The sequence below is a fragment of the Lissotriton helveticus genome, chromosome 12 (genome assembly GCF_964261635.1).
Source record: "Lissotriton helveticus chromosome 12, aLisHel1.1, whole genome shotgun sequence".
In the NCBI taxonomy this organism is placed as follows: domain Eukaryota; kingdom Metazoa; phylum Chordata; class Amphibia; order Caudata; family Salamandridae; genus Lissotriton; species Lissotriton helveticus.
This window is the reverse complement of record NC_136073.1, coordinates 62,361,845-62,386,354: the sequence shown is the minus strand read 5'-3', so window position 1 is coordinate 62,386,354 and position 24,510 is coordinate 62,361,845.

Here is a 24,510-nt window from a genome sequence, read left to right as displayed (position 1 = left end):
AGTTCTGAATTAGTTTCTACTGAGTGTGATTTTGTTAATAGAGGTCTTAGTTTACCTCCGTGCCACACTTCTTTTGTAATCTCACATGTGGGATTGTATGCATGTTCTCCCCAAACGGAGGGTTGAGCATGTCCGTCTGTATAGATTACACAGGCGTAATGTCGTAGAGGCAGAATGTCGATTGGCAGAGGATACGTTTTTTCATATTTTAGATTTTTTAATTCTTCTAGTTCTTAAAAAACTGTTAACCAGGCAATACTTGATAATTCATATCCTCCGTACTGGATTTTCAGATGGGCAATTCTGGACTTTTTGAAGTTGAATTTGTAACCCTCTGCAGCGAAACCAAGTATTATGGTGTTCACTCTTTTCAAGTGAGTTTCCAAGTCATCATCTGTTAAGTAAATGTCATCGACATAAGATAATGCTTCATCATCATATTGTTGTAGTAATTCTGTTACTCTCGCTGAGAATACCCCCGGGCTGTTCTTGTACCCCTGGGCTAACCGACAGAATTGTTTTTGAGTGCCATTTACTGAAAATGCAGTTAAATATCTGCTCTCTGGTGCTATGTTTTGACAAAAGAATCCATTGGAGATGTCCAAGGTTGTTTTGTATTTTTTGCGCACTATGTTATTCATTAGTGCAGCACTGTGTGAGTTTTGCACTGCAAAAGTTTTGCAACATGTGTTAAGGTGTCGGTAATCCAAAACTAGGCGATATGAATTGTCTGGTTTGGAGACCGGAAACAAAGGATTGTTCATTTGTGAGGTGCAAGTTTCAATCACCCCCTGGTATTCTAGCTGATCTAGTATTTCATTTACTTGTTTTTTAGCTTCTTGCTTAATTGGGTACTGCCTTTGTGCAGTAGGTTGTGATTTTAACTGGACTTTGTGAGGAGGAGAATCCTCATCCCATCCTACGTGATTTTTATATAAAGCAGGTGCTAAGGCCACTGCCCACTTTCTAGCAAGTGTGTATTTTTTATGAATCGGTATTTGATTCGAGAAGGCAGGCATAATTACTTCTTCGCCATGAGGGCACTCCCTGACAAACTCCGGTGGCCAGTCTTTTTCAGCTAGAAGGATGTCATAGCCCTTGGATAGGTTATCCCAAAATAGTCCCCTTATTTTCCTAGTCTTATCTCCCTCTATACGTAATGTTATCTCGTATATTTTGTGGGGCTTGCTAACTCTGGTATCTGCAGTTTCCACTTGAAGGTATTCATTCGTGTCCACTGTCTCCAGATGATTCATAAGGACTTTGCGAGCTATGCTCACCTCTGCTGCGCTGTCTAGCATTGTCTGAGCCCATTCTCCGTTTTTCAGTTGTGTCCTCAGTATTCTCGGCATTGTTAACTACCTTGATACTGGCTACCTTCTTTTTTGGAAATTGTGATTTCTTTTTCAGTTGAGCAGGTTCCTTGTCTTTGGACTTGGCGTGCTCTTCTGATCGTCCTCTTCTTTCCGATTTCTGCGAGGAATTCTGAAAAGATTGAGACGGACGTGTATCAATGTCTTGATATCTATCAGGTTTTTTAATATTATCCCTATTTCTAAGGTTATATCTATTCCCAGAGGGTTCACTCTGAGGTGACCTTTGTCTCGGGTTTGGAGATTTCTCTCTTCGCCTAGGAGACCTTCCTCTGGACTGGAATTTCTTTTCTTTAGGATTGGATTGTTTATTTCCATCCCAGTTCTTTTTTGGTGAATTATTATTAAAAAATATTTTTTCTGGACTTGTAGTCAGTTGCGGTTTTACTGGTATTCCACCTAGGCTATCTCTGCCTAGTTCTTCATAGGATTTTTCTATGATTCTGGCAATTTCAGCTGGTTGGTCTGCTATATCTGTCTCTTTTAACCTCTGGCGGATCGCCACGTTTGCTGCTTCACCTTTTATGTTGGCTAGTAATATAGCCGAGACCTGCTTGAAGTCTTTCAGTAATTTCATACCAAGAGTTAAAGCAGGTTCTGGACCGTATTCATCTTGAATTTGTTTTAGCACATCTGGTATTACCGAAATGGATGGAACACCGTGCGTTTTTGTGTAGATTGAAGCAAAGACCGTACCCCAAGTGTCACAGTCCTCAATGTGTGGTGCGATTCCCATTGGGAGACATATAGTCAGAATCCTGTGTTTTTCTAATGGGGTGGTGTCAGGAAACACCGCCTCTATTTGGGTAATTTTCTGTGCCAACCAGAATGGTATCTGTTCCCGTTTAGCTGGAACTTTACCTAGGCAGGATTGGATGTTCTGTGGTGTAATTTTATTTGTGTTCCCCTGGTGAGGGGTCAGCTGTGGAAGTTTAATCGCTGGCTGAATTGTTGAAGTCCGCATTACATACTGAACTAATTGTCTATGAATTTTTAGTAGTTGTTTTAGCTGTATTAACAGCTCTGCTGCAGGCATTCTTTCGATGTCTGGATGTGGTGTGTATCCGGCTAAGACCGGCCACGTTGCTCCTGGTCTTCCTAAAGGACCGAGCCTTGTAATGTGATTGTTATGTTTTAGGGCGCCATCAAATAAGAGCAAATGCTCTTGGAATTTGAGTGGTACTTCCACCTCCTCGAAAGGAGTGTACTCATTAGGAGGTTCCTCTACTTTGTAATAGTGGAAGTACTTTGTTACAGCATTTGCTGCTGGAAAATGTATCCATGTATAGTATACCTCTGTCTGCCGATATTCGTGTGCCTCAATTACGAATATGACTGTGCCACCTCTAGGTGTCAGTCCATTTTCTATAAGTTTTAAGGTTATAGATCTCCTTTTGGCGACCTGGATGAGTATTATATCCGGGTCTGCTGTTTGCATGGTAGCATCAGCATCTGCGAGTTCAGTTGCTAATCTAACTGCCTCTCTTTCATCATCACTCTCTGCCATTTTACAGACAGGATGGTATTATGTTTGTTTGCAGATCAGGTTTCTTTATGGAACAAAGATTAGGTGCACAATATTTTGGAACTGTTTTATCCTTCAACGTTGACTAGACCAAGAACCATACATAGGAGTTCCCTCCTGCGAGGTTTTGGAGGATATTATAACCTTTCACCCACTCCAGACGTCTTTGGAGTATTTGGGAAAAGGGGTCTGAGTGAGAAAGCACGACTGAGTTACTCTAAATGTCTTACGTTAGTTTTATCGCCCTTTCCAAACGCGTTGGGCGCCATGTAGTGTAGCTCCTATTTTCCCAATAGGCTCTGCGCATTGGAATAGTACCTACAGCAGTAAAGGCCTAGGCCAGACGTTAACTAGGTCTACTACTGTCGAAACTAGACTTAATTTTTGGGTTTGCCAGCTAAGCTCAGAGTTCGCTAGAAACTTTCTCGAATGTTCAAGGAAGGATGAACTCCCCTGATTAGACAAGAAGGGATTTAGTTTCTGACAACCATAGAACATGACAACTTTGCTCTCCCCTAATCAAGAGTCAATCTCGAGAGTCGTGTGAGCACAAGGCAATTATTTTACTCAGTCAGTACGTGCATTCTTAGTCTCATCAGAATGTAGAGAAAAGGAAGAGACGGGCGTGTTCAATAAAAGATGTTATTTATTGATCAGTCTCTTTTCTCGTACAAGAGAAATGGATCGATATTATTGCAATACTTATAGTTAAGTAAAGTGCATACATTAGAAGCAATAGTATAAAATAATACTGTAAAAACATTGATATGGTTTCTGAGCCATATGATGTTTAAAATGATTAAAATATATTTACATACACATATACATTTGACTAAACGTACTCAACTGGTGTTTCTAAATACGCCTACCCCGTGTACCTGACCTAAGTCTAATGCGTGGGCGGGAATAGAAAGTTACAGTTTAGTTTAAGTTTGTTTTTGCCAAGTGAATAACTAAAGAATTCTCTAGGAGGGGTTATTCAGTTCTGTACCTGGAATTTAGGATGAATGAGGAATGGTATCTCTTTCTCTGCTCTCGATATTCCAGGCTGCCTGCGAGGGCTGCCCAGAAGCGCCGGTGCTGGGTCTCTCGGCTTGAGATAGCAGCGCGTCTCTCAGCGCGTCAGGAAGGCGGGGCTGCTGCCTGCGGGGTCTGCTTCTGCTCTCGGCTTCGGCAAGTATGGCTGCTCCGTCTTGTCACCACACGTGTGTTTGCATAGGGCAAGGTCGGCAATATTTATACCTTAAAGGTGCCGAGATTGACGTAAGGATGGACATAGGTACGTCAATAAAGATGTCATACGACTTGCTCGTTAGCACATTCTTTTGCAAAAGTTCTCTGTGAAATCAAAACAATGGCCGCACGGATTATCCAGGTTGTCATAGGTTTGATTTGTTATGAGAACGTCGTATGCCTTATCAGGGGCTGGAGGAATATCGCTTGTCTAATTAGATCTCAAGCGTTATGACCTAATCAGATAACACGTTCCTGTGCCGTAGTGTGACTGCGTCAGATAACGGTATCTGCATCATGGGGGATTTCTTGCCTCATGGGCTGACTGTTAGTTAACTAGCTAGTAAGTTTAACCAGAATAGGGTCAGGAATAGGGGGATCGAATCAGAACCTATAGAAATACACGACAGCCTGGGATGGAATACGGCTTCAATTCTCAACTCGGTGATCCCTGTGACGTCCAGATACACGAGCGGCGCCCGCGAAGCGGGAGCCGCGAGGCTTGGGTCAGGGTCCATGAAAACAGCAGCTAGGGCAGGGGTGAGTCCACAGTGCAGCCCGTTCCTCCGAGAAAGCACACACAAAGCTCAAGTCCGGTCCTGATTTCTAGTCACAGGGAGGAGGAGGCGGCGGGAAGAGGACCAGCTGTGGCAGGTTAGCGCACTGCCCGCTGGTCCTCGCAGTCCTGCGGCAAGCCTGGGATGGAATACGGCTTCAATTCTCAACTCGGTGATCCCTGTGACGTCCAGATACACGAGCGGCGCCCGCGAAGCGGGAGCCGCGAGGCGTGGGTCAGGGTCCGTGAAAACAGCAGCTAGGGCAGGGGTGAGTCCACAGTGCAGCCCGTTCCTCCGAAAAAGCACACACAAAGCTCAAGTCCGGCCCTGATTTCTAGTCACAGGGAGGAGGAGGCGGCGGGAAGAGGACCAGCTGTGGCAGGTTAGCGCACTGCCCGCTGGTCCTCGCAGTCCCACGGCAAGCCTGGGATGGAATACGGCTTCAATTCTCAACTCGGTGATCCCTGTGACGTCCAGATACACGAGCGGCGCCCCCGAAGCGGGAGCCGCGAGGCGTGGGTCAGGGTCTGTGAAAACAGCAGCTAGGGCAGGGGTGAGTCCACAGTGCAGCCCGTTCCTCTGAGAAAGCATTTTCAGAAATGAACTAGGCTTACTCAAAGGCTTCAAGGACAAGATAAGATTAAAGGAAGGAGCTCATGCAGTGGTGCATAAGGTCCGTAGAGTACCCTTAGCCTTGCGGACTGAATTGAAACAGGAGCTTGAAAAAATGTGCATATATGATGTAATAGAACCAATCGAGTCATCGGACTGGGTGACTCCTGTTGTTCTGGCCAAGAAGGCTAATGGTTCTCTGCACACGTGCATTAATTTGCACGACCTGAATAAACATATATGGGTAGATCAATATAACTTACCCAACATCAAAGAGATTACTTCTACGCTCCAGGGGGGGAAATGGTTTAGTATATTAGATATGACCTCTGCATATCATCAGCTTAACGTACACCCAGATTTTAGGCACTACCCAGCATTCATCCCTCTGGAAGGGCTATTCCAATTCAGACCCATGCCCTTTGGACTTACTTCTGTGTCCGCTGTCTTCCAGAGGATCGTGGAGAGCATGTTCAAGGGGATGTCTGGAGTGATGGCCTTTCAAGATGATGTTCTGGTGTATGGTGCAGGTCAGGAACAAGGCAATGAGTGGTATCATCAGGTGTTATCAATTTTAAAGAGTAAGGGGGTGACTCTCAGCCTTGACAAATGTAAGTTAAACATGTCCACATTGGAGTATTTGGGTTTCAAGTTGCCCTAGGAGGGTGTGGAACCCAAGGCTAGCTTGGTAAAAACTATAGAAGATTTTTGCACTCCAAGTGACAAGGACCAGTTAAGGTCTTTTATAGGGCTCATTGAATTTATGCTAGATTTGTGCAAAATTGTGCTGCAAAAACCTATCACATGGCAAGTCGTCTCAAAAAGAATACCAGATGTATTTGGAATATACAGAGTGCAGAAGAATTTGATCAAATTAAGAGGGAACGAAGAGATAAATCGAAAGCAAAAGCTGGAAGTGACATGTTAGTTATGTATTTAGAGGACAGATGGTTCTAGTCAGTTTAGAGCGTCACAAAACTAGCCTGTGAATACAGTGGCAGTCCGGTGAGGCTTGCGGAGGCGAAGATTAGCCTCATATGCACTGGTCATTTAACATGGATCACCAAGCACATGCAGGTCCATATGAAAGAGGGGCCTCATTGAGAGGTGTTGGTATGCACACCAGTGATGTGCAGACAAAACATTAAAAAGAAGTTCCCTTTCAAAAGCGGATAAAAGCATTACTTGGTCCTCGGGAAAATGATAAGAGCAAACACATGACGAAGAAAATGCTACAGCCAATAGTAGTGGAGGAACAGTAAGTGGCAAGCACAGGAACCAATGAAAAACAAGAAAAGCAAGGGGGCAGGATGTAAGTCCCTTTTAATATATATATTAAAAAAGATTTCATACACTGTGCAGGTGAAACCTGAAAAGAGACACAGGGCTCCACCGCTTCTGCCTCGTCACTTGGCTGGTCAATAAAGTCTGTAGAACGTTGTGAAATTGTACAAGACAAAATATTTCTTAATTACATTGATTTTCAGAGAACTAAACATAACTGAAATTGTGAATGGATGTACCTAAGCACTATCTCTGTGTCAACAACTCTCTGTACTCCAGTAAGGGATGGGTAATTCCTGAAAACTAGGCACATAAATATAAAATGAGTACCTCAAATATATATGTACATTTGTCTTTTTCCTACATTTAAGAGAACTACCTCGAGCTTTATCACATTGCTGCACACTCTTTGGTGGAAGCTGAGTTATAGTTTCTACTTGACCTTTGTAGAATTGCAACATATATATTGACAACAATATCTTGTTGTTTCCAAATCTCAACAACTGCATAAATTTACGGAAACTCATATACCATATACATGTAATTCGTAAATACATATGTAACAATACACTCCAAGAGTCCTCTTTGTTTCTTTCCAGTGTAACCTAGTATCATATAACCCCAGTCTAACAGTTCAAACAAAAGTTCAAGAGAACAGGTAAAAAATTTCTTTACCAGCACCACAACTTTAAATTACTTCTCTGTAAGCCAATTGTCCATTCACAACAAACATGTCAGATGCACCTGGGAAAGGATGTAGCCTTATGGCTAGAGCGGTTGACGTCGAAGCTGGAGAACCAGGTTCGAGTCTCAGCAACAACGCTTAACATCCTGTGATTCTGATTCTGGGCAAATAACGTCACCTCGCCATGCCTAACAAAAATTAATGTGTGATTCTGTAATGAAACTGGTGCTCATGTAAAGTGCTCTAATACCCGATATCTTCGGGTCTGGTTCGCGCTATATAAAACTCGAAAAATTTTTTTTTTTTAAAGATGCAGCGAGTCTTTGTGTTCAAATCAGGCGGGCAACTAGAGCCAAATTTCGGGGGGGGGGGAGGTAGGGGGGGGTTGAAAAAGATTTTGGGGGAGGCTAACTCTTCCAGCCGTAACCAGAGTGGCTGTAGGCAGGGGTGAAAACACAACAAAAGCCTCACTTACAAGTAAACGGTCTTTTAAAGACCTGTGATGTACTCGGGTGCGGCTGCAATTAGACGTCGCCAGACGCGAAGCTGTTTCATCCCGGGCTGACACACACGACGGGGGGGGCTGAAGCCCGGGGAGCCCAATGGGTGTTGCGCGCCTGCTCTGTGGTGACCACTAGGCTTTCCTTTAATGAAAGTCAGTTGGTATGTGCAGAACAGGAGAACCGCTTTCACTTGCATAGAGCACACAAATTGGTAAACAGTAAGTCCAATCCCCACCTCCTCCCAAAGCCCATTGGCTTGATGCTGAGGATCCTGGTTTGCCAGGATGTCTTGCATACAAATCTGGCAACAGGAGTGCAGCATGAGGATTGCAAGCAAGTTCCCATAATTGTTCCTACATAACAAACCCCTAACAATGTAGGTACTATAACTTTTCCTTACAATTCCTCTATACAAAATCTTATGAGCCTCATATTCATTTTCTTAGTTCAACTCAACCGGAATGGGATGTGAAGCAAGATGTGTCTTTGCAGAGCAAAGGTTTAATAAAGACATGTGAAAAACTGAGTGGATTCTCGTGAACTGAGGCAACTCAGTCTTAGAGCACCAGGATTCACAATCCGTTCTATCACAAATGAACCCACAAACTTAGATGGTCATTTGGAAGACTTTTTAAATGTTCCTCCAAGAAAGAAATGAGGTAGACATAAAACATTATGTGTGATATTCCAATAGACAAATGTTCTGTGTTATTATGAGCGTCCACTACAACCATCTTACTCTAAATCTTCCCCTCTTGTACCAAGTATTTATGTCTCAAGACCGGCTCTGTATCAGTGACAATACAATTTAACTGTGCTGGTGAAGATTTCTTGGAAAAGTAAGCTACTGGATGTAATGACTGGAATTTGCAAGAATTGAGCAAACTTAATATTTATATAATTCCCAGATGCTCCAGAATCTAAAAGAATTATCATATTTACCACAGTTAGTATTCACAACCCATTCGGGAACTTACTTACTAACTGACTCTTATAAGTCTTAGATTTACTTCTATAACCTTTTATAGAATGTTCTGACCTTCTGCAATAGAAACATAAACTATTTACATGTCTTCATTCCTTCTCTTTAGTTTAGGCACCGTGATAATGCCTAATTGCATTGGTTCAGGAGGCTGCTGCATAATTCCATTCTGATCTACCTTGGGCTGTACTGCTGGAGCTTTAGCATTCTCTGAATGACTATCCTTCTACCGTTCTACCAACCTTCCACCCTCCTACCAACATCACCTGACCACCGCAATCACATGTGGCCTACCACTACCACCATACCACCAGCCTACCACCACCCCACCACCACTACCCTACCATCAACACCAATGCCCCACCACCAGCATAACCACCACCATCACCTCACCACCATACCACCATCATACAACCACCCTAACCACCACAACAACCACCCTGACCACCATCACCCTATTATAACCACCACCATAACCACAACCACTGTACCCTAACCACCATAACACCCTAACTAGCATCACCCTAACTACCACCTTACCCAACACCATCACTCTTATCACTATAACCCTACCAGTACCACCCTCCCACCACTACCCTAACCACCAGCACTTCTCTGCCATCATCCAACCCACCGCCCTAACCACCAGCACCACCTTATCCATCACCCTTACCACCACCACCCTAACCACCATTTCCCTACACTAACCGCCAATGCCACCCTTGCCTAACCACCAAGACACCACTAACCACCACGACCAGTACTCTACCCCAACCTCCACCACCACCTGACCCTAACCACCACCAACAACCATGATATTAACCATCACCTTGCCACCACCACCATAGCCACTATCACCAACTTCACCACAACCACCAACTGCACCACTACCCTCATCATAACCACCCCAACCACCACAACTCCAACTTCCACCATCCTAAGCACCACAACTCTAACCAGCCTACCACCATAAACACTGGAATTTATATATATATATATATATATATATATATATATATATCTTGTATACTTTAGAAGATCGAGCGGAGAGTGCATGTTGCACAGTGGCGAGCCCACATCTGGGACTGGGGAGACAGAGCGAGCGTTCATGGGGAATAGTGGGGAGCCCGCATCTGGGGCTGTGGAGACAGCAAGTGTTCACGGCGAACAGTGGGTAGTCCATGTTTGGGGCTGTGGAGGCAGAACAGGCGTTCATGGAGAACAGTGGGGAGCCCACATCTGGGGCTGTAGGGACAGCAAGTGTTCATGATGAACAGTGGGGAGCCCACATCTGGGGCTGTGGAGACAGAGCAAGCTGTCATGGCGAACAGTGGGGAGCCCACATCTGGGCCTGTGGAGACAGTCAAGCGTTCATGGCGAACAGTGGGGAGCCCACAACTTGGGCTGTGGAGACAGCAAGCCTTCTTGGCGAAAGTGGGGAGCCCACATCTGGGGCTGTGGAGACAGAGCAAGTGTTCATGGCGAACAGTGGGGATCCCACATCTGGGGCGGTGGAGACAGCAAGCCTTCATGGCGAACAGTAGGGAGCCCACATCTGAGGCTGTGGAGACAGAGCAAGCGTTCATGGTGAACAGTGGGGAACCACATATGGGGCTGTGGAGACAGAAGAAGCGTTCATGGTGAACAGTGGGGCGCCCACATCTGGGGCTGTGTAGACAGAACAAGTGTTCATGGCAAACAGTGGGGAACCCACATCTGAGGCTGTGGAGACAGAGCTAGTGTTCATGGCAAACAGTGGGGAACTCACATCTGGGGCTGTGGAGACAGAGTAAGCATTCAGGGTGAACAGTGGGGAGCCCACATCTGGGGCTGTGGAGACAGAGCAAGTGTTCATGGCAAACAGTGGGGAACCCACATCTGGGGCTGTGGAGACAGAGTAAGCGTTCATGGCGAACAGTGGGGAGCCCACATCTGGGTCTGTGGAGACAGAGCAAGCGGTCATGGAGAACAGTGGGGAGCCCACATCTGGGCCTGTGGAGACAGTCAAGCGTTCATGACGAACAGTGGGGAGCCCACATCTGGGGCTGTGGAGACAGCAAGTCTTCATGGCGAAAGTGGGGAGCCCACATCTGGGGCAGTGGAGACAGAGCAAGCATTCATGGTGAACAGTGGGGGGGCCACATCTGGGGCTCTGGAGACAGAGCAAGTGTTCATAGCGAACAGTCGGGAACCTACATCTGGGGCTGTGGAGACAGAATAAGCGTTCATGGCAAACAGTGGAGTGCCCACATCTGGGGCTGTGGAGACAGAGCAAGTGTTCATGGCAAACAGTGGAGAGCCCACATCTGGGGCTGTGGAGACAGAGCAGGCGTTCATGGAGAACAGTGGGGAGCCCACATCTGGGGCTGTGGAGACAGAGCAGGCGTTCATGGAGAACAGTGGGGAGTCCACATCTGGGGCTGTGGAGACAGAGCAGGTGTTTATGGCAAACAGTGGAGAGCCCACATCTGGGGCTGTGGAGACAGAATAAGCGTTCATGGCAAACAGTGGAGAGCCCACATCTGGGGCTGTGGAGACAGAGCAGGCGTTCATGGAGAACAGTGGGGAGCCCACATCTGGGGCTGTGGAGACAGAGCAGGCGTTCATGGAGAACAGTGGGGGGTCCACATCTGGGGCTGTGGAGACAGAGCAAGCATTCATGGCGGACAGTGGGGAGCCCACATCTGGGGCTGTGGAGACAGAGCAAGCATTCATGGTGAACAGTGGGGAGCCCGCATATGGGGCTGTGGAGACAGAGCAAGCATTCATGGCGGACAGTGGTGAGCCCGCATCTGGGGCTGTGGAGACAGAGCAAGCATTCATGGAGAACAGTGGGGAGCCCACATCTGGGGCTGTGGAGACAGAGCAGGCGTTCATGGAGAACAGTGGGGGGTCCACATCTGGGGCTGTGGAGACAGAGCAAGCATTCATGGCGGACAGTGGGGAGCCCACATCTGGGGCTGTGGAGACAGAGCAAGAATTCATGGTGAACAGTGGGGAGCCCGCATCTGGGGCTGTGGAGACAGAGCAAGCATTCATGGCGGACAGTGGGGAGCCCGCATCTGGGGCTGTGGAGACAGAGCAAGCATTCATGGTGAACAGTGGGGAGTCCGCATCTCGGGCTGTGGAGACAGAGCAAGCATTCATGGTGAACAGTGGGGAGCCCGTATCTGGGGCTGTGGAGACAGAGCAGGCGTTCATGGAGAACAGTGGGGAGTCCACATCTGGGGCTGTGGAGACAGAGCAAGTGTTTATGGCAAACAGTGGAGAGCCCACATCTGGGGCTGTGGAGACAGAGCAGGTGTTTATGGCAAACAGGGGGAGCCCATATCTGGGGCTGTGGAGACAGCAAGCGTTCATGGCGAACAGTGGGGAGCCCATATCTGGGGCTGTGGAGACAGAGCAAGCATTCATGCCGAACAGTGGGGAGCCCGCATCTGGGGCTGTGGAGACAGAGCAAGCATTCATGGTGAACAGTGGGGAGCCCGCATCTGGGGCTGTGGAGACAGAGCAAGCATTCATGGTGAACAGTGGGGATGAACAGTGGGGAGCCCGCATCTGGGGCTGTGGAGACAGAGCAAGCATTCATGGTGAACAGTGGGGAGCCCACATCTGGGGCTGTGTAGACAGAGCAAGTGTTCATGGCAAACAGTGGAGAGCCCACATCTGGGGCTGTGGAGACAGAGCAGGTGTTCATGGCAAACAGTGGAGAGCCCACATCTGGGGCTGTGGAGACAGAGCAAGCATTCATGGTGAACAGTGGGGAGCCCACATCTGGGGCTGTGTAGACAGAGCAAGTGTTCATGGCAAGCAGTGGAGAGCCCACATCTGGGGCTGTGGAGACAGAGCAGGTGTTCATAGCGAACAGTCGGGAACCCACATCTGGGGCTGTGGAGACAGAATAAGCGTTCATGGCAAACAGTGGAGTGCCCACATCTGGGGCTGTGGAGACAGAGCAAGTGTTTATGGCAAACAGTGGAGAGCCCACATCTGGGGCTGTGGAGACAGAGCAGGTGTTTATGGCAAACAGTGGGGAGCCCGCATCTGGGGCTGTGGAGACAGAGCAGGCATTCATGGTGAACAGTGGGGAGTCCACATCTGGGGCTGTGGAGACAGAGCAGGCATTCATGGTGAACAGTGGGGAGTCCACATCTGGGGCTGTGGAGACAGAGCAGGTGTTTATGGAAAACAGTGGGGAGCCCGCATCTGGGGCTGTGGAGACAGAGCAAGTGTTTATGGCAAACAGTGGAGAGCCCACATCTGGGGCTGTGGAGACAGAGCAGGTGTTTATGGCAAACAGGGGGAGCCCATATCTGGGGCTGTGGAGACAGCAAGCGTTCATGGCGAACAGTGGGGAGCCCATATCTGGGGCTGTGGAGACAGAGCAAGCATTCATGCCGAACAGTGGGGAGCCCGCATCTGGGGCTGTGGAGACAGAGCAAGCATTCATGGTGAACAGTGGGGAGCCCGCATCTGGGGCTGTGGAGACAGAGCAAGCATTCATGGTGAACAGTGGGGATGAACAGTGGGGAGCCCGCATCTGGGGCTGTGGAGACAGAGCAAGCATTCATGGTGAACAGTGGGGAGCCCACATCTGGGGCTGTGTAGACAGAGCAGGCATTCATGGTGAACAGTGGGGAGTCCACATCTGGGGCTGTGGAGACAGAGCAGGTGTTTATGGAAAACAGTGGGGAGCCCGCATCTGGGGCTGTGGAGACAGAGCAAGCGTTCATGGCGAACAGTGGAGAGCTCACATCTCTTGCATTACTGAGATGACTTGGCGAGAGGTGCATAGTGGACTTTGAGGATCTTTTACTACTGAGAACGAGGGGTCCCTCGTGGACAGGAAGTACAAACAAGGACCGAAGATGCTGAAAGAGAATGGAATATGGTAGGTAAAAGAAGGCCCACTGGACTCATATGGGGAGAGGACCAAATTATGCAGCAGGGTTCATTAAATTATGCAGCCGAAATGGTCAAATTATATGGCATCAGGCAGCACATTTTGTGATAATACTACTTAAATATTTCATTATTTGTAAACATGTTAAAACTATCTGGACAAAAAGTATCACTTTATCAGCACCAATCTGACAACCAAGTACAGAACAAGCAATAGAAAGATGACCAGTCAACCTTTCAATGGGGCCTCTCACCTGTGTTGTTGCATTTTTATTCACTTTTTATTCTTTTCAGCTAGAGTCATTTTTTGTTACAATTGCAGATTATGCAGCAGATGTTGAATTATGTGGCAAATCCAGAAAACCCATAAATATCCGTAAAAGAGCATCATCCCAGTAGCCCGGAGTATAAATTGCGAGCCCATGTCTGAGGTTGTGGAGATTGTGAGAGGGTGTGATGGAAAGCTAGGCGTCCACGTCTCTTGTGAGACCGCTGAGGAGACATCGGTAGGGTGCCATCTCCTGACATTCGCCACGTTGCGTACCCCAAGGGTTGGACTGGCCTACAGGGCAATCAGGCAGTGCCCGAGGGGCTGGTCTGACCGGTCAGTGTGAGGTCTTTTCCGGTTGTTTTTGGAGCTGTTTAATACTCTGCTGGGCCGGTTTTCGCTTTTGATTTCCTTGATATTAGAACGAGCATTGCCTGCAGCAAGCAGCAATGCATGCAGTTTTCATTACCGAGCAAAACACGTCTACTGCGTGTTTTTGCACTTCCAATTTGCCCCAACTTACAAACATGGGCCACTTTTATAAGCATCTACTTGTTTTTTGTTGCCCGGATCTATATTTGTCGCAGTCCGACCCTGCGCACCTCTCATTAAATAAACAGAACAGGTTGGCCTTAATCTCTATAAATACATTTTTGAAGCAGGGGGCGGGGCCTATGGAATAATGACGAGACTCCATGCCCCTTCCGACAGCCCCAGGAAGGCCTGCCCTGGAACTCGCGGTGCCAAGCGCCAAGAGCACACGGTGCGCCGACGGTGAGCCAGCTGTCGTGCACAGTGGACCCCGCCTCTTGAGCAGCACGCACGGCCGCGGCTCCTCCCGACAGACGCCGGGCCGCCCTGCGGAGTGGATCCATCCAGCTGGGGCCGGATCCTGTCGCCCCTGACGGGAAGAACCGGCTCCTTTAGTGAAGCCGGAGCCGTGAGTTGTGTTCTGTAAGAAGAGAGGTGCGTGTGGTGTCCTTTTCCCACATACCTCTGTAGGCCGCCTTGCACCTGTTGGAATGTGAGCAGCCTCTGGTGTGAGGGGGGGGGGGGGCGCCCTGGTGTAGACCGCACACATGTTAAATGATGTGTGACGATACATGACGCTGTGACGTCTTGCTCTGCAGGGACTTCATAAAATCAAGCAGTAACCACTCGTGTTCATGACCGGTCAGGACAAGGGGGCCGGGACAGAGTCAGTCACACATCATGCATCCATTGCCACGCCAGGCCATAAGGCTCACGGTCCTATGCTGGCCTGGGCAGCCCTACAACTCGGAAGCATTTGCCCCCGTGCCAGACCACTGTGCCAGACCACTGTGCCAGGCTCTTCTGCGATGCCCCTTGGAGACTGCAGGACGGGGCTACTTACATAGCTCTACCGGGCGCGCAACGCCCATTGGGCTTAACGTGTTTTAGTAATTGAACAAGACAGCTAGTGATATTGTGTTATGTGGTGATTTCTACAGCACTTTCCCAGTGCTTCTGAGGCCCAATGCGCTATTACATTGGAAACAATTCATGAAGGGGTTTACATTCAATTCAAAGTAAAATATTTATGACAGTAGAAAATAAATGGTAATGAACTTTTTTCTTAGTGCATTCGAAACAATTTCTAACATAAAGCACCAATTAAAGTAAATCTTAAACGAAGAGTTGTATTCGGTCACAAGGTTCTATCAATGATTTTAAGTAATGGCATGCTCTCCGCATTCATCTGCTGCTTGGAGGTAATTGTTGCTTTCAGCACAGTATATTCTGTGTTTAGTAGGTTTGGTTGTACTGCAAAGTGCATCTGGAACTTTCCTTCCCTAGAGGCTGCCTTGGGGGTGATCGGGTAAACGTTTGCGCCCTTACACTGCTGAACTCACTATTTTTGCACCCTTGAAGGGCAGAACCCATCATCTCATGCCAAAACATTCCAAACATAGGCCACAAGGCACTCAGACACTCCTATCCATTAGAATCGGTTGAGCACCTACCTCTCCCCCCTCTTCACTTCAGATTCATGCATAACAGCAGTGACCGCAAGGGGTGGGCAGCCACTGACAGCTCGAGCCCCAGGCCTGGGTCTGGCTCGGCTTGATGTCCTGTTGGAACCTCGAGCCCGAAATGAGCCACGCTTTAATGCGGATTCCGCCTTCTTCCCCTCTCTAGCCAGGATGTGGTGTTACAGCCAGTGCTGCCGGTATTGGAACTGGGGAAGTAACTTCAAGTCTCGGCTTCAGCTCAAAACCCTGTGATTCTGGGTAAACTGCTTAATCTACCCATGCCTATAAGCAATGAACGTGATCAACTCGTAGTCATCTAAAGTGCTCCAAATTGTTCTTTCGCTGGAGGCCACGAAGAGGTAAAAATAAAGCCTTAACATAAGGAAAGACAAAGAGATATTCATTTCCTGGCTGATTTGTACAAAGTAAAACCAGAAAACCTGGATAAATAGCAGCTTCACCGCTTAAATTGTGTGATCTTAAGCAAATATTTTATTTCACCCAAACTCTTTCTTCTACATATCTTTTAATAAATAATTCTCAGTGCAGTACTATAATGTGATGTATTAATGTCAAAGCTTCACTTGTGAAAGAAATACACTTTTCAAAATTTTGAACAACTTTATCATACTTGTACGTAATATTTCTTGTGTGATTTACGTAGCAAACATTTTTAGGGCTCAGCTCTTGCACAGGGGCTAAGATCTGATCCAAACCCTTGGCTCGTCTGTCCCTGTAAATTTACAGGCACCTCTGGCAAAAACGCTTGGCAAGAGCACAACTGTGAACAACATGCAGAATATATACAGAACCTTTATAGGTCGCATGACAAACAAACTTCATCCATAGCACTCTCACAGAGCAGCGAGCGTCAGCATCTCATAAGGAGTATTAAGCCTCTTAGATATACAATTAACAAGCATTGGCATTGCCAATAGGTCTCGCTTGTGGGACCTTATAAGTATTTAGTTTTGCAGCACAATATCCTTGTTGCACCAATGATATTGTGCTGCAAAACTAAATACTTATAAGGTCCCACAAGCGAGACCTATTGGCTATGCCAATGCTTGTTCATTTTATTTCGCAGTAGCAGGAGGAATGTAAACAAAGCAGCCATGTCCCTTCCCCCCCAGCGCCGGTGAGGAAAGAAGACAATGATCTGAAGTGCAGCGTCCCTGAAGCGGGTGTCGTGCTGATAACATAAAAGCCGCGTGGTGTCCAAAAGTATATAAATAAACACATTTGGTGTAGTTCAAACAGCTACACACACTTCCTTTTATTTAAAAAAAAAGTAATTTAGAAAATAGCTTACAACTGCAAGAGCTGCAAATAATTAACAACTGTACGCACAAGAGCAGCTGTTAAAAAAAAATATTAAGATGGGAAGCGCATGAACATGCGTAAACACAAGCCCGAGGCAGACCCAAAAATAGTGTGGACGAAGGAACATAAATTAAAACAAGACGGAATGGAAGGCAGAGAAGGGGAGGGGGGAGGAGAAATGCGACACGGCGGGCAGGGGAGGGGGCCGAGTGGGGAGAGCGGCGAAAAAAATGTGAACAAATGCGTGCGCCGGGAAACTGAGCCATGAATAATTAGGGGAGGAGAAGCCGAGAAGCCGCAGAGCGCACGCTGGGCGAAGCCCTTTGATGTGCTGTGCGGCGGCCGTTAAAAAAATGCAATTAGGAGGGAGGGAGGCTGATGCGCGTGCTTGTTTGATCACGTGATTCACGTGAACTTAAACAAAACCGCAGCGCAAGAAGCCCTTGGTTTCACGAGGATTTCGAGCACTTGAATTCTCGCTCCGCTCGATGCGCTTGCGCGCATCGATAGGTCGCGAGACCTAAAAAGCAGTACTATATACTTGAACCCCACAGCACTACTGGGCTATAATAATAGCAACAAAGACATGAACAATTATCTGTTAGCTTAACATTACCTACCTACCTTCTATAACTTTACAGACTTTCCTCAGACCCTGATTTCATGCTGATTTTTTTAATTTCCAGCAAAGTGCAAATAGAAGTTTGTTCACCCATTGGATTCTGAATTGTTTAACTATAATTATACCGCACAATTTTCCCTTAATAGATTTAGCCGCATAAATTTGGTCAAATGTATTAGGAGAAAATGCTCATGAATAAATACTAAACACTACTTCTGTTTTGTTGGTGTTTAACTTGAAATAGTCAGCTTCATCCAGCTGGGGGCTTCGGTCATATAGGCTGTGAACATTTTCCAAGTGGTGTGGGTCTTGTCCGAGAGGGAGATTTTGAGTTACATATAATCGGCGTAGTAGACAATGTTGTTGTGGCCGTGCATGACCGTGGTAGAAGGATCAAGTAAGCATTGAAGAAGGTAGTGCTGAGGGACAAGTTTGTGGTGCTCCACAGACACGTTTGTGAGTTTCCAATGAGTATGGAACCAGACCTTATGTTCTGCCAGTCAGGAAGGAGCAGATTTAGTGGGGGCCAGGTCCTTGGATGCCAACCTCCTGCAGGCATCAGATAAGGATGGGGTGGAAAATTGGTCAAATGCTGCAGAGGTCCAGGAGGAAGATGGCCGCCGTATCTCCTCTGTGCAGGATCATGCGGATGCCGTCTGTGGCAGTGATGAGCATTCTTTCTGTGCTGTGGTTCTTTGTGGTGATGCGTGGCGTGCATAGGTTTTGATCGCGTTCAGTGGTTGCCTACAGGTGCTGAATGCGGGGCTGGTGGCAATGTTGGAATAAATCAAGCAGTGATAGTGGGTTGTGGCTGTTGACTTTTGGTGAAGAAGCATTGACTTGTGAAGGGTAGTGCAAGTGTTTTGAGCAGGAACTGAGAGACAGCCTGGCTATGTGAATGCTGTGTATAAAATGTATGCGGAAGCTGCTGCCTAAAGCATGTACCACTTCGATCCGTTTCTCATAGTGCAAACAGATCTGGAAAATGCTGGAATGGTGTCTATGGAGAGGGAGTACAGCGTAACATCAGCACTTCCCTTGTATAGGAATCGTATCACTGCGTCGTGCCTTTCTAACTAGTGTAGTGTAGCAGCAAAAGACTTGCGAACCCTAACTCTGCTGTCAAACGAAACCAGGGCCTGGCAAATATAGCATGAATCTGTGCATAATAGATTGCCAGTACAAACGCATTACACACGGAAGAGACACTTCTTTGTGCACAGCACGTGTCAATTTGTACATCACACTTTTTCCTGTATTAACTACACACATTTAAGAAACACCTTTACATAGTAACAAATTATGCATTTTATCAAGCTCATTGCACAGCCAAGATTTAACACTAATATATTGTATTGGTTTTGACACTGTATGTGCTGTGGGTCTTAGAAAAGAACTGAAAGCTGGTTGTTATAATGTATGTTATTACAAGACACTATTTCTGTTTCTCTCAGATTGAAGTGGTCACAGGACAAAGCATCAGCTTGTGGCGTGCTGCATGGATGTAGCTCAAACATGCATTGCACATGAGAACAGCTCAATGTGGGGCACTAACAACATCTATGCTACGTTTCAGATACTGCAGGTTCATGACAGGGCAAATAACATGTTAGAATATTGGTCATTGAGTGGTGTTCGGTCATTTTCATCAGGAATAAACAAAGGTTCAGGAATCAAACCTTTCACTTGACAGTCATGCACCTCAAACAGGTGTGTTAACCCACTGAGCTCAGTTTTGTGAGAGCTGTGCACGAGTGCAGCCTCTAACAAGCATATGTTGCAACATCCTGGTAAGCAGGAAGTAAACATGCCTTTGGCCAACAATCAGACAAGCGCGCCTTTCTAGACATGAAATAATAAATGCCTAATGGAGCATGTAATCTGGCCAGGAAGGAATTGTCGGAGAATTGGCGATAAGGGGCAACATTGTGAAGTAACTTTCCAAAATTGTGTTTAATGTGCTTTGTTCTGAAATCTGTTCAAACTGTTTGTTACTTCACTTCTTTCAAACTCCTCCTTTAAAGTTCTTTGTAAGTATCCTATAAACATTGTCAAACCCTCCAAATCATGGGGTCTATTAGGATGGCGGACGGATCGCCACCGCCATGCAGGCGGTGGCGATCCGTCCGCCATCCTTTCCCGTCCGCCACCTTTCCCCCCCCCCGCCATATTACAATGGCGGGGGGGACCGTGGCGGACGGGAAGACCATCAACCGCTTTTCCGCCGCGGTCTGCTTGCAACCGTGGCGGGAAAGCTCTAATATGGTGGTGGTGTCTATTAGACACCGCCAGCCCCAGCCATATTAGGATGGCCTCAGGGGAATGCCTTTCGGTGGCGGCAATGCCACCACAAAAAGGCATACGGTTCCTGCTTTGGGGGCCCGTTGCGGGCCCCCAGGGTGAAGGGAGGTGGTGGAGGGTGCACATGGGGGGTACCTATGGTACCTCCCTGCGTTTTACAGCACACCATGGCAGGCACTGCGCGGTGCCTGTCATGTTGTGCTGTGAAACGCACAACATGCATTTTTCACATTACGGCGGCCGGTGCTTTATGCACCGTCCGCTGCAATGTTAAAAATGCGGGATGCACCCGCCACTGTGGCGGGTGCATCCTAATTGGGGGCACGGTTCCAAAGCCTTTGTGGCGGACGGTACCTGCCCCAGACAGGAAAGTCCGTCCCCCATCCTAATCGACCCCCATGTTTGTTCTAATAGTATTTGGTTTTTCCAATGTGTTTAGAATACAAAGTTTGTCACTATTATGTTTTATTGGCTCTGAGGTTAAGTCCGCTCTTAATTGTTTTAGGTTTTAGCTCTGCCTCTATTGCTCGGCTTGTCAGCCCCCCATAAGTTCTAGTCTAGTTGTGCCCCTGCCACCACCCATCTGTGGCCCCATTCCAGTCAATGTCTCCCTCTGTGTGGGACTTGTTTACATTTTTTTGAACTTTTAAAAAACTTTTCAACTATGCTGATGTATTTTGGGGCAGCCCTGCCGTCCAGCCCGGGACTGTGCTTAGCTGTAACAACCAGTTCTATAGGTCAAGGACTCTTTATTTCTGTCCCTTCTCTTGCGCCATCTGCTGCTATAGCTGCCCTGGACAGTGCAGGGGTGTGGCTGACGCTGGGGCAGCAGGTGAAGGGGCACCTGTCCCAGGCCCTGAGGGACTTATTGAACTTCGATAACTGTGCTACCCCAAAAGCAGTCAATGTGGGCATTTCCTTGCTTGCACCAGGTGAGGGCCTATGGCTTCTTTGCTACGCTACTGGTTCCGTACCCTGTACCAGGCCGCGACTCCCTCAACCTTTCAAGTTGAAAACTCTGCCAACGCACCTTGCCGCAGTATCATACCAACAAGCTTCTGATTGGTAACTAATGACGCTCTTGTGAATGCAAATCTTTTACCTAGCACCTATAGGCCCCTACGGTGCTACCCTACGATAGTGTGTGTGAAAAGGGCAGTCCCTCCCTTAAACAGGAAGTCTGACTGACGTCTTCTGATTACAACACCAGCCAATGAGAAAGGGGTTATTTCCAGCGGAACTGGAAACCAGGGGGCAATCTGGAGGGTTACAGCTTAGTGCCACAGGGGTAGGGTGACCAGATTTTCAGAATGAAAAACCGGGCCGGGCACAGCCATAGCAGGGGCGGCTCTAGGCTCATGGTGGCCCTGGGCAGGGAGCGGAGGTAGGGGGCCCCCGGAGCGTAGGTAGGGGGCCCCCAAAGTAACGCAGGCGCGGAAGTCAGTGAAGAGGGGGCGGGGGGGTCAGGGTGTTTAGAATTGGAACAGAGCCGGAGGCCGCCAAATCCCTGCCAGGGGCCGCCACGCAAATATGTAGCCATCCTCAGAGGATTATTATATTAAGTATATATATTGGCCTGGTGGCCCCTGGGGTTTGGTGGCCCTGTGCAGGTGCACAGCTTGCACATGCCTAAGGCCGCCCCTGGCCATAGAAATAGGACTAAATGTCCTATTAGGTCTCAGGGCTTCATATATACAAATATACATATATATAGCATATATGTGCGCTCTTTAAAAAAATAATGTTACATTACCTCCCATTCTGCAGGTGGGCCTGGCCATGCCCTGTGGCCTCTGGAGCCCTGATTCACTCCTCATTAAATCCTGCTGTGCTGCTTGAATCTGGCGAAGCAGCACAGCAGGAGAGTTTAAAGAGGTGAACTTCTATCTCCATTTCTAAGAGGGCTGGCCGAAATGTGAGCCTGCACTACACTATGATTATTGTGCAGGTTCACCTTAAAAACAGGGTTGTTTCTTTAAATGACACAGGCACTACCCAAAAACTGGGACATTTCTTCAATTTGAAGAAAAGTGTCGGGACACCGGGACACTTCTCCAAAAACAGGGAGCGTCCGGGGAAATCCTGGACGTCTGGTCACCCTACACAGGGGGGTTCATCCTTTGCCCAGGATGTGTCCCTATGCACAGGGCCGGCCTTTAGTGTGGGCGAGCTGGACCCAGGGTATCAATTATCCGAGATGCTCATGCAGGTGTGTGCATTTAGGTTATGCCAACAACAGCGCCCATCTCATCTTGCTCCAGCCTTCTCTGTGTCCCTGCTTGTTCATTTTGGTCTGATTTGCCAGTTTAAAGTGGTTGTAGTCCTTCATTACCATACGGAGGGCAATGTTTCTAATACCCCTTCAGCCCCCTTCCCTTCCCTCCCTCACCCTCTAACCCCTGCTGACACACATCAGCAAAACCATCATCTGAGTGAGACAGCTAAGCTAAGGTAAATTAGGTAAGCTTGGGGAGGCCAGGGGATGTATGCGTTCAGGGGCCGGTCCCTGCTCATCCAGGTACTGACCAGTGAACACAAAAGGTATCCCCAGCGGCTTCTTTTAATTCGCTACCATCAGCAAGAGCGCCAGATTTCTGTCTGCCCAAGCCCAGGGCATTATCTTAGAAAAGGTTAGCTCTGCTTGCACAGATGCCACTGGGCACCTTTTAGAACCAGAAGCAGTGGTGGCCGTCACAAACAAAGGCTGGTGAGCCGAGGTGGGTGGAAGGAATGCAGGAGGGGTTGCTGCAGAGCAGTGCAGGGATTGGCCTGAGTGGGCTAGAAAAATGCTCCGCCTCGACCAGGGAGTTTGGAAAAACCTAAGTGCACATGTGTGTTTTGGTCGGTATGAGACAGCTGGCCAAAACACATATGTGTACTTAGGGAGTGCACATAGCACTCCTCCTTCTCCCCCTCCCCCTCCGATTCCTCCTCCCCCTCTCATGCCTCAGCCCACCCATCCCTACAGTGCTGTCTCAGAGCTTGCAAATGCTAGAACATCGTTTTATTTTTCATTTGCTGACTCTGAGCCAGGCAGTGGAGTGATGCCCCTCCGCCATTGCAGAGGAGCCGCCACTGACCAGAAGCCCCTCAATGCTGCAATGAGAACAACGTGAGATAACCAGGGCCGGTGTGTCTATAAGACAGCAGTCTTACAGCGTCACGTAGTGGTAGAACCAACTTGCTTAACAAAAGGCCCAATAAATGTTCTTTTTCATGCATGTGTCTTCTAGTAAACAACGTATTATACAGCCTGGAGCAGTGAAAGTCACTACACAGCCTCTTGATCAACAACACCCTGTGAAATGCCTGATATATAAAGGATTTTTTTCTTAGGCTACTAGACATTTAGGTAGGGGTGCTTAATGCAAACAATCACGTTTTAAGGACACATTTTCGGCAAAATCTGTATTCTCAAGCCTAGAAGTCTAGGATGTGTTGTGCTTTCTGCACCAGTATCCCACAATGGCCTGCTGTCCAAGAGGCGAGCGCTGCCTGCAGCTGGGAAATCAAGGCGCAGTGTTTTGACGGCTGGACAGGATAGCATCTCTTCCTATTCCTGGCGACTGGCCACACCTAGAGAACACACAGTCCAGAAACTCACCGACCTGTAATTATCAAATGTTTGGCTACTAGTGCACCAGGGCGATGGAGGAATTTTAGAATGCACTAGGGCTTTAAAATGGAAAAAAAAATGCTAGCTAACCTCAACTTCTGCCTGGTACACCTTCTGGAAAGCTTTAAATGCACCAGGGCCTCAGTGTCTGCCAGCACACAACAAAGTAGTTACTTACCTTTAGCTGGTCTCTGATGCCCACAGGGGTCCTGGCTTAGCCATTCACAATGTTACCCATATTAGGTTGAGCCACTGAAGCAGTACGACAGGGATCAGCACATTTCAGCTACCATAATGCTCCCACCTTGCAGGTTTGTTTGAGGAAACTTTTAGCATAACTTTTACAGAAACAATACGGTCCTGCAAGTGTGTAAACATTTAGGGCCTGATTATGATGTTGGTCGGATGAGCTTCCGACCGCCATCCAATCAGGAACAGGACTGGCCAACAGGAAGTCGGCGGTCCCATCATGCAAATTACGATCCGACTGCCGTGGAGATGGTCGGAAACATGCCACGTAGCAATGAGGCTTGTGCTGGGGCCCGAAAAAGGGCCGCAGCACAAGCCTCACTGTTAAGAGGCATGTTTGTAAACATCCCTGCACTCTGTGGCAGGCACCATGCGTTGCCTGCCATAGTGAGCAGTGATGTTTAGGGGAGTGGTAGCAAAGGACCGGTTTCTGGCATTACAGCCGTCTTCAGCCAGGCTTGCTTGAATCCAGTGGCAAAGT